This window comes from Triticum aestivum, chromosome 3D (assembly GCF_018294505.1).
Source record: "Triticum aestivum cultivar Chinese Spring chromosome 3D, IWGSC CS RefSeq v2.1, whole genome shotgun sequence".
NCBI classification, from domain to species: domain Eukaryota; kingdom Viridiplantae; phylum Streptophyta; class Magnoliopsida; order Poales; family Poaceae; genus Triticum; species Triticum aestivum.
The window spans coordinates 581,602,583-581,613,826 of NC_057802.1; the positions used below are offsets into that span (position 1 = coordinate 581,602,583).

The following is an 11,244-nucleotide window of genomic DNA, read 5'->3' on the forward strand; positions in this document are numbered from 1 at the left end:
TCGCGGAATGATGGGAGACTGACTGAAAAAGGCACGGTAGGAGCGGACTCAATAATATGCAGGGACGGGCATTCTTGGTCTCAAGCACACTACACAGTTCTACAGAACTCTACCTTGGTGACCCCGTATGTCGATGAACACAAGAACAGTCTACGCTCCAAACACCCGGAGCAGTGTGACGACTGGATTACATGTGAACACATCAGGACTTTCAGCAGTTGGTTGGAAACACGTCTCAGAGGTGACAACACTGTCTGTGATGAGTTGTACTCGTTGTCTAGGGGACCATCTTCGACTGTATTGACTTACAAAAGTTACGAGATAAATGGGAATACATTTTACACGATCGCCCAAGATCAAAAGAGCACCAACCAAAACAGCGGTGTCCGCTTTGATGCAGCAACCGAGAGGGGAAAGGACACATATTATGGTTACATAGTGGACATATGAGAACTTGACTATGGACATGATTTTAAGGTCCCTTTGTTTAAGTGCAAATGGGTCAATCTGTCAGGAGGCGGGATACAGGTAGACCCACAGTACGGAACGACAATAGTGGATCTGAACAATCTTGGGTACACTAACGAACCGTTCGTCCTAGCCAATGATGTGGCACAGGTTATCTATGTGAAGGACATGTCTACCAAACCGAGAAAAAGAAAATATAAGGAAGCAAATACATCATACCATGAGCCAAAGCGCCACATAGTTCTTTCAGGAAAAAAGGACATCGTGGGAGTGGAGGGCAAGACAGACATGTCTGAAGATTATGAAAAGTTTCATGAAATTCCTCCCTTCAAAGTCAAGGCTAGCCCAAGCATCCTGTTAAACGATGAAGATTATCCATGGTTACGGCGCAATAAGCAATTCACACAAGCGGAAAAAAAGTGAAGACTTTCTCTCCACAACTATTATGATGATACCATGCCAACTTTCAACCTTTTCGTAATTCATTTGAAATGCCCGTTGTAACAGACGTGTTTCCGTATGAAATCCTGATACTTCGAAACAGATTGTCCGTTTTGTACACGAAGTGCATCCGGTTTTTGCCGTAACCCTCTCTACTTTCTTGCACATGCTATGTGGGTGAAATGATGACACCATGCCAACTTTCAACCTTTTCAGAGTTCATTTGTAGTGCTTTTCAATTTCATGGTCTTATAGCTCAAAATAATCAGTAAATGCATGGAAAGTAACAAATGAAGTCAGAAAGGGTTGAAAATTGATGATGTGGCTTTGAATAGTGCATTTTGAACACAGAAAAACTATGGAGTTCAAATAAGTTCTAAAAAATGAAATCCCTTTGTAACAGACGAGTTTCCGTATGAAATACTGATACTTCGAAACAGATTGTCCGTTTTGTACACGAAGTGCATCTAGTTTTTGCCGTAACCCTCTCTACTTTCTTGCACATACTATGTGGGTGAAATGATGATACCATGCCAAGTTTCAACCTTTTCAGAGTTCATTTGTAGTGCTTTTCAATTTCAGGGTCTTATAGCTCAAAATAATCAGTAAATGCATGGAAAATAACAAATATCATAAAATAAAATAAATAAGTAATTAGAAACAGAATAAAATAAACTTTAATAAAATATATAAGTAGACACAAAATAAAATAAACTTTAATAACATAAATAAGATTTATGAAACTAAAATTATCAACTTATTTTCTGTTCAAAACATTATAAGCAACCTCTAGTATTATTGAAACTAAAATTATATAAAATTGATGCAACTAAAATTATCAAAGTTTTTTGTTAGAAACTTTAATAGCAAAAAGAATTATCATAAAATAGAATAAATAAGTAATTAGAAACAAAATAAAATAAAATAAATAAGTATTTTGTTGTAAGTAGAAACAAATAATAAAGCAAAAAAGAAAAGAAATAAACTGGGAAAAAATAAAAAAGCAACCTACTGGGCCACCACGGCCTGAATACGACTAGAAACCCACCCATGGGCCAGGATTCAGGCCCGTAGAAGACCCAATATAGATACAGTGTGTTTAGGCCCGAAAGCCTGCATTTAAGAGGAGCTCGAGAGGGCAGCGGGACTGGGGCTTATAAACCACTCTCGAGCTCTCTCAGCTAGCGAGGTAGGACTAAACATTCGTGCCGCGATGCGGGCAGCATAAGGCCTTTAATCCCGGTTGGTGCCACCAATCGGTACTAAAGTCGTACATTGGTACCGGTTCATGCCAACAACCGGTACCAATGCGCACCCTTTAGTCCCGGTTTGTGCCACCAACCGGGACCAAAGGCCTCTGCTTCCCGCCCTTTCGGCTGCTGAAAAGCGACCTTTGGTCCTGGTTGGTGGTTCCAACCGGGACTAAATGGGTGCTTTGGTCCCGGTTGTAGCCACGAACCGGGACCAACGGTCTGTCTATATAAACCACACTTGTGAAATTTTCAGTTCAGTTCTTCTTCCCACTGCCCCGACGCCGTCACTGCGTGCTCCCCTGCCCCGACACCGTTGCCGCGCCGCCGCCCCCTGCCCCAACACCGCCGCCGCGCGCCGCCCCTGCCCCGACACCATCGCCGACGCCGCCCCCAGTGAGCCCCGACCCTCGCGCCCCTGCCCTGCCCCCGCCGCCGTACAAAATATATGATTAGATGATTTTTTTTGTTCATAGATGTGATTTTTTTGTTCATATATCATATGATGTTTTTATATTGTTCATAGATGATCGATCATATTTGTTCATATGTATGCAAGCGAAGTCGTTGTAGTTAGTTGTACTGTTTAGGGTTAGGGTCGTCGAGGAAAGAAATTGAGGAAAGAAGAAAAGAGGAAGAAGGAAGAAGAAGAGAAATAAGAAGAGGACGAAGAAGAAGAAAAAAAGAGGAGAAGGAGAAGGAATAGATCTATTTTTTTTCTTCTCCTCTATTCCTTCTTCTTCCCTTTTTTTCTTCTTCTCCTCGGACATGTGATGAGGGGGGAGAGGAAAAGGGAAAATAAGAAGAGGAAAAGGAAAAGGAGAAGAAGAAGGAGAAGAAGAGGAGAAGAAGAAGTGGAGAAATAAATAAGAAGAGGAAAAAAGAAGAAGAAAAAGAGGAGAAGAAGAAAGTAATAGAGGAGAGCCTCTATTCCTTTCTTCTTCTCCTATTTTTTTTCTTCTTTTTTTCTTCGATCTTCTCCTCTATTCCTTTCTTCTTCTCCTCTTTTTTTTCTTCTTCTTCCTCTTCTTATTTTTTATCGGGTATGTCGTTGTCGATATACCCCCTCCCCGATAACTTCGACATGAGGGGTGGGGGGGGTCGATAAATAATAGAACTAGTTAAACAAGTTTATTTTTAGTAAGTACTACTTTATTTTATTTATAGTAAGTGCTTAGTAGTTGAACTAGTTGATTTAATAAAACTACTTTATTTTACTATAGAAGTAGTTTATTTTTAGTAAGTACTACTTTATTTTATTTATAGTAAGTGCTTAGTAGTTGAACTAGTTGATTTAATAAAATTACTTTATTTTACTATATATAGAAGTAGTTTATTTTTAGTAAGTACTACTTTATTTTATTTATAGTAAGTGCTTAATTAGTAGTTGAACTAGTTGATTTAATAAAACTATTTTATTTTACTATAGAAGTAGTTTATTTTTAGCAAGAAAAATAATATAACTAGTTTTTTTTAGTTCAAGCAATTATTCCTGCATCGACGTCGACGATGCCTATCCCGCATCCTCGTCGTCGACTCGGCGGAGGAGGCCGGCTTGATCAGAGGGGCCATGTCCGGGACTGGGCTCCGCTGGGCTGGTATTGGGAGGTGCTACCTTCCGGGGGCGTAGGTTGGTGAGGAGCCAGCCCGTCGTTGACCCGATCCTTGTTTGGTGACGGTCGCGTGGGCCAGTGACGGTGCCTAGGCTTCCGGACACCACGGAGGTGGTACGTCACCGTGTCAGCGAGGAGGACGAGCACGTCCGTCGCTACATGGTTGTGTTTGAGGGCAGGTTCGACAATACCTGGCAGGTTCTTCAGGGATCTCACTGAAGTATGATCCAATGATGGTTCCTTCCCTTTGGGTATCCACCGCCCGCGCCGATACCCGTCGGGTGCTACGGTTCTAGCTGTACTAGCGATGCTATATATATGTATGATAGTATTCAAGGTGTATTAGTGATAATATTCGACGATGTACGGAGGGAAGAGATGATGTAGTTTTGCTTATAATTGAATGCATGCTAATTTGAATACTACTTTATTTTACGATTTGGTTTTGCTTATTGAATGCTCAAATTGGAAAACTACTCCTACTTTGAATGCTAAAATTGGAGAGCACTATGCAAGGCGTATGCATATGATTAGTTGATAGCTTATAGGATTTTTGTTGTCGTGGAAATCTAGGAGCCCTCCTCCATCATCCCCGCCGTCATCCCCGTCACCGACCCCCTCCGACCTCGAGGTGAGACCAACCAAATCCTTTTTTAGAAAGATAATTAAACGATATTTCGGGTTGACTTTAAGTCTGTCGAGTCTCCACCATATATGAGAGGACGAAGAATCCCGACTGTTGTCATGGGGTAGCTTCTCCTTCGTTCCCGTGTGCTAGACAATTTGGTGTAATGCACTCGGGAACGAAAGGAGGAGCTACCATCACCGACGGTCACAAATGTCAGAGAGGAATCAGTGAGGGAGAGTTCCACCATATATATATGATAGGACGAAGAATCCCGACTGTTGTCGTGGGGGTCGCTTCTCCTTCGTTCCCGTGTGCTAGACATTTTGGTGTAATGCACTCGGGAACAAATGGAGGAGCGACCATCACCAACGGTCGAATGTATACACCACGTGAGCTGAGAGTTTTCAAGAAAAGACTCGACAAACCGATAGTCAACCCGTGATGAATAATAATGATCTAATTTAGTTTTTGTAGTACAGATATTTAATTGTACAAGTTTAATCTTTGAATTATGAACGTAGAAAATGTCGTCATCGGACGACGAAAGTCTCCCGGGGGAGTGCGGCTGGTGCCACAACGATCGAGGTTTGTGCGACAGGCCTCACCTGGACGATGATCGGTGCTTCAGCATTAAGCTCGAGGAGACCTTCGATGTTGAAACGGTACGCAATGACGACAAGTGTTTTTTTCGTAATTAAGCATGACTTCAACTATTTCAACGTGTAATTTTCATCTTTTACAATTCGAGTATAGCTTATCCCATGCCATGCAAGACGCTATGTCTTGGAGAGGATGGATTTTGAAGACCATGAAAATTTTGAAATGAAGAAAATTTACCTAAGGACCCATCATGATGTGGATTTTGAAATAAATCTGTATAATGCTGAGAGCATAACCCATTTTGGTTGCAAAAGTTGGGAAGCATTTTGCAAGATGTATGGTTTTGATGAGGGTATGCTTGTCACCATGGATCCAGGGCCGGCCCTGAGGGGGGGCAGAGGGGGCAGCCGCCCCGGCCCCCCCAAAGTCTGGGGCCCCCACCCAGCTAGCATGCACGTACGCAAGGCCCAGGGATGCAGGGCAGCGCATGCACAAAAGGCCTGTACGCGTTGATTCCTCGTCTCGTCGGTCGATCTGCTAGCGTGTACGCGTTGCCCTTGCTCGGATTTCCTTCTAATCGTGACGATGTTCCCTATTCATCTATTCCTCGATATATTATTCCTAAAAAAGAAATCTATTCCAAGATCTCGCATGCTCATGGCCGAACCGACAAACCGGAGGCAGCCGTCGTTCCTTGTTTCCCTTCCTCTCGCGGCAAGCCGGCGATGGGGATGGATGAGGGAGCGACGTTGATGCTGGATTTCAAAGGTGGTGGCCCGTGCAGTTCTATCTGACGACGACCATGGTGGCAGCCGGAGATCTGACGTTCCAGATGCAAGTCACAATTTGCGCGCTGGCGAACTACGCCGCTCTCCGGTCGCCAGGTGATGCAAATCGTCAAGCGCCTCCTATCTCACGTCAGTCTAAATCGCATCATGGCCATTGCCTGATCAGGTGGTCAACGCTGCTCCGATCAATCCGAGGTAATATCAGACTATCTACTTCCTATATCTATATTGCTAATTGAGTAATTTATTTATGTTCACATGCATGATACATAGATTGCAGTGTTCAAGCTTTTGACGTAATTTAATTTTTATTTTTTAGCAGTTCGTATTATCATGTCGACTAGAATATATGCATCCACTAAAAAGAGAAAAAAAATGAAATAAGAAGTTTAAGGAGGATCGATCAGCCCCATCATCAGTGAAATTTTATGATTGATTGTTTGAAATGGTTGAAAGGTAATATGTATACATTATTTGATAAGAATGTCGCTTTTGGTGCATTTAAGCAATAATATATATACTCCTATAATGTTTATGTGAAGGGGCCCCGACTTTTGGTTTCGCCCCGGGCCCCTGAAATCTCAGGACCGACCCTGCATGGATCTTGGTGATCCTGACATCGACCAAGACAATATGGACATTTGGGTCCTTGTTGATACGCCTCCAGTTCTACCGCTATGTGAGTTTCTCAAACATTGTTAATTATTAACTAATTTATATTATTTATTTCAAAATAGTTGACAGCTTATTTCCATTGACAGCTTATTTTGATTGTTCAAACAATGTGCGGAACATGGTAGACAAAACCCACTACACCGATGGCTCCGAGTTAACTTATCAGGAGAAAAATCATCTGATCAGATTTTGTACTGATCTTGAGAATTACAATATCTACAATCAAACTCCTCAACATTATGGTCAATACGTGCCACTAGTGCACGTGTTGAACTACGGTAACTACCATGGAGATATCCTGGTAAGATTTTTTACTATTACGACATCTGTGCATGTTTTGCATACTTCTAAAACTAGTACATCATTGCTAACTATGAAGTTATTACTATGTTTTTCAACAGAGAATCCCAGAGGATTGTGTGCGTCATTTGATGTATCAGAATGGCAGCCTTCGTGTTTTGAACATATATCCAGGTCATCCTACGAATCTCAACTGTCCATACCGGATTTCTAAAAGAAGTGGAGACATGCTAATCAGAGAATGGAAAAAATATATGGACAGTCGTAAGGAGGTTCTTGGAAGCAAAAGGAAGCGCTGCGCAAGAATTGGAGACATGATGATCTCCATTCTCCATAATGGAGAGTCAGGGTCTATATTGTTTTATGCTATTTTACCTTAAATAGGGTATTTAGGTCCTGGATAATACTGATGATCATGTGCTAAGAACAATTAAGTAGGGTTGGTTCGATGACTATCAGGATGATGATCGTATGACTTGTTATTAATAATGAGTAGAAGTTGTATGATGATGATTAGTAGGACTTGTTATTATGATGATGCATGATGCGAGCATGAAGAGTTATTATATATCTGTGGGTGAAATGAACATGGATTGGATTGAAGTGAAGGCAACATGCATGTGGTGCATGTCGAAAGTAGTACAATCCAAACTTGATCAAGTTAGGATTAGTATTACTTTTGACATGCACCACATGTTGCCTCACTTCAATCTAAGTTATGTTTAGGCATAGCAGTAGCAGTAGCACGGAGATAAGAGAAGACACATCTCTCTATTAGCTACCTATAACAACCTAAATTAACCCCCAAAACCCCTAAACCACCTCCTTCAAAAAAAAACCAGCCCCTGAATTGCTGACGCGTGGAAGCTTATTGGTCCCGGTTGGTGCTACCAACCGGGACCAAAGGCCCTCCTGCCTGGGCTCGCCGGAGCGGCCACGTGGAGGCCCATCTGTCCTGGTTGGTATAAGAACCGGGACTAAAGGCCTAGGGCATTAGTAACGACCCTTTAGTCCCGGTTCCCCAACCGAGACAGATGGGCCTTATGAACCGGGACAAATGGCCCTTTTTCTACTAGTGTATAGGAAGAACATTGTGAAAATATATCTCCTACCTATAGATATTTCGGCACGACAAATTTTCGCGCAAACACATCTGGAAGAAACATCGTTGGCACGACAAAGCACAATGCGTCAACATGGACTTAGGACTATGAACCATCCTCTTCATCAATCAAGGAATGACTTGGGCCCCAACCTGGAAGGCGTGGCTGAACTGTTATGACCTACAGTCCTTTGAACTGAAATACTTCATAAGAAGTAAATTTTGTATGGAAGTTCTTTCGATCAAAGATTGAAGTTGATCACGAAAGTTAGTATGAAAACTTTCCCTACTCTTCACCTATTGTGTGGCCAGAACAATTCACAACAACACTATCCCATGATCACAAAACTGACAATGACCTGCCATAGCCTTTACAATATATTGAATAGTTTGTGCCCCTGACCTCTGCGTCGCTTCCACGAGTGACACATGGGAACCCTTCACATGGCTTTGCAGTAATGAAGCAGACCCCTGAATGTATTTCAAAAGAAAATAAATGCTCACCGAACTATGGACAATGCAACCACTTCTAGTTGATTAGGAAGGAGTACATGTGCTGAAATTGAAGACACACATTGACTCACCAGCCGATAAAAAGGTAAGCAGTGAGGTACCCTCACACTCATAATGGGCAAACTATAAGTGTATCTTCGTAGTTGCATAGCCTCCTAGTTCTGGTTCATCTAGAGACCATGGACATACATCATCCATACCTTGAGGCAACGGAGATTGCAACACATGTATTTTTGTTGCTTAGGCCTGGAAGTCATCAGGATTCGCACAACCGCCATATTTTCATGTCCACTAGCAACCTTGTTTCTTTAGCTTTGCTCATACTAGCCAGTTGGGTGTTGTAGACACCATTCATGTCCAATGGAGTATGTCATGGAACACACGATGTTGGTGGGCACACAAGATTCTATCATTATCCTATATACATAAGAAGTTGATCCCCACTATCCTATTTATCTCAACATGCACACATGCCACCCAAGATAGTTAGAGTCGGGACTCGGAGTCGGATCGATTTTCCTCAGACAGAATCAAGTCGTAAGATCAAGTCGTAGAAATGTGGAATCGAGGATTCTACTGGATTTACTCAAATAAGATGTTTTGTATGCACACAAGAAATTTATATGGGTTCTATAGAGTTTTGATACTAAATATGGAGCAAAGGACGTACACATCAATGCTAATTGTATTCCACTTCTTTTTATGGCTAACCTACCATCTAGCTCACATGTATGGAACATATATGAGAGGGAAACATATAGAACATTTAAATCTTCAATGCACGAAATTTACTTAGGTTATTTTTAGAGTGCGTGAATAGTCGATCACTTATCTATCTGACCTGTAGTGCTAAACCTTGAAGGATCTTGCTCTCCTTCTCTGATCAATCTTGAAGCATCCTCCTTTTCACGCCAATTGCATCTGTCAACAAACCTGATCCTCAATTTCGATCTAGGGTTTCTGTGAGCTAGATCAAAGGTGTCGACGGCTGAGTGTTTGGGCTTGGGAGGGGAATAAAGGTCCATGAGGTATATGAAAGGGGGTTTGGATGATGGCATACTATTCTGCTACAACTAAACAAACGGCTTAGATAAATTAGTAGAATCGGACATAGTCCATAGCATAGTCGGGATTGTATAGTTTTGTATAGGATTCTATGATTTGGATCGCGACTCAACATGGATTCTACCTGATCTGGATTCATACTAGGATTTGGATCGACATGCTTCCGCAGGGTCGTGAAGTCGTAGGATTCTAGCAGTCGGGTCAGGATTCTGACTACCTTGATGCCACCTAATCAAAGGCCCACCACTACATGCATGAGGCAAAGTTTTCCTTTATTATTTGATCTCATGCACACTTTTCACCTCACCACACATGCCACATCATCAAAGGTCCACTCAACATGCATGAAAAAAGGTTTTCCATTATGTTATGTCACTTGTATTCAAAATATGTTCTAACTACACAATAATCAATTGCAATATATAATATTTATTTTTAGCTTTAATTCATATATTATTAATTCAACAATGGAAGCTTCATACAATCAAATTACTGAAATATATTGCAATCAATTCCCGCAGCAACGCGAGGGTATTATCTAGTTTATAAAATAGTCATGTCACTATGTCAAGACGTGGAGTAGCCACACCGTTCATACCCACAAAGCACAAATTTACTCAGCAACTAATGATGTTGAGAATAAGATAGACTTTACATGAGGCTCCTAAAGTATTGGGGACACATGACCAAGGTTCTGCTAATATATTTTCTATGTATCCCTTGGTAAAAATTGCTGAAGTTCAGGAAATTTGTTCCGACGCGCACCATGGCTGGGTGAACAAATATAATAATCTTGGCAGTCGATCATACCTCAAATAATGGAACTTCCAGTGGAGCCTTTTAGATGTTTCTATTCTACTACCTCTCATAACATTTTCAGAGCGCTAAATTCGTCTTGGTCGAAACGAGCTAAATTCATTAGCTCAGTCTGTGTTGATCCTGCAATGTGTCACCGTACCTGATGCATGTATGAACTGTTGCAGAGACCGTTGTCGTCCCAATTTAGCTGAAATATTACAGGATATTCAGTGGAAAATCTACTATGCCCACAAAAAGTTTCAGGCCTGAAACCTTCCTGGTTAAATCCAGGTGATTTTCTAAGTTAGCACTACTAACGTTGTGGTCCTGCGCCGACTATGCGATATTTTGGAGAGACTTAAAAGTTATGATGCCTCAATTGAGCGGACATCCGTTATTGTTTCACCATTCAACTCACAATAATTCGCTCGTGATTAATCTGCCAATGTTGGCCACTCTGATTCACGAAACAGTGCCTTTCCTCCAGACATTGATAATTATTTGGATCGGTTTCCATGAATCAAACATGCTGAAGCTTTGTTGGTGCCTGCGCATGACTGTCTACTAGTCTGGCGGCTTGTCTTTTTTCCCCCAATCTCATGCACACACATGTCAAAATTATCATTTTCTTGGGCATAAATCTTTAATCTACTTTCATGTTCGTCTAGGCATAAGCATCAAGCCTAATCATTCTTGTTCTTAGGAGACGACATTTTCAGAGACTCTGTACTCCTTTGCTGCCTTCTTGTATCTGTTATAAATAATAAAAATAGTTTGTGTTTTAAAGAAAAAAGATTAATACAATATTTCTGAGTTGGCCAATAAAACTTGAATTTCATAATTTGGCAGGGAACGCGCGGACGCGTACCCCCTCTATCATAAATTATAACGTCCACTCTCCCAAAGGAATATGGTAAATCAACGCACCACTACCTGCAATGCGAACCATTGATCTAGGCCATGAGCCTTCTTGAGCACCCATAGACCCCGTCCAGGTAAGTAT

At 41.6% G+C, this 11,244-nt stretch overlaps 1 non-coding gene across 1 annotated transcript; it reads right to left on the reverse strand.

The window, feature by feature from the left end:
* Window positions 1-11,086: 11,086 nt before the first annotated feature.
* On the reverse strand, window positions 11,087-11,244 carry LOC123081249 (U1 spliceosomal RNA). The gene has a single exon (XR_006438719.1). It is a non-coding gene; the product is annotated as a U1 spliceosomal RNA (small nuclear RNA).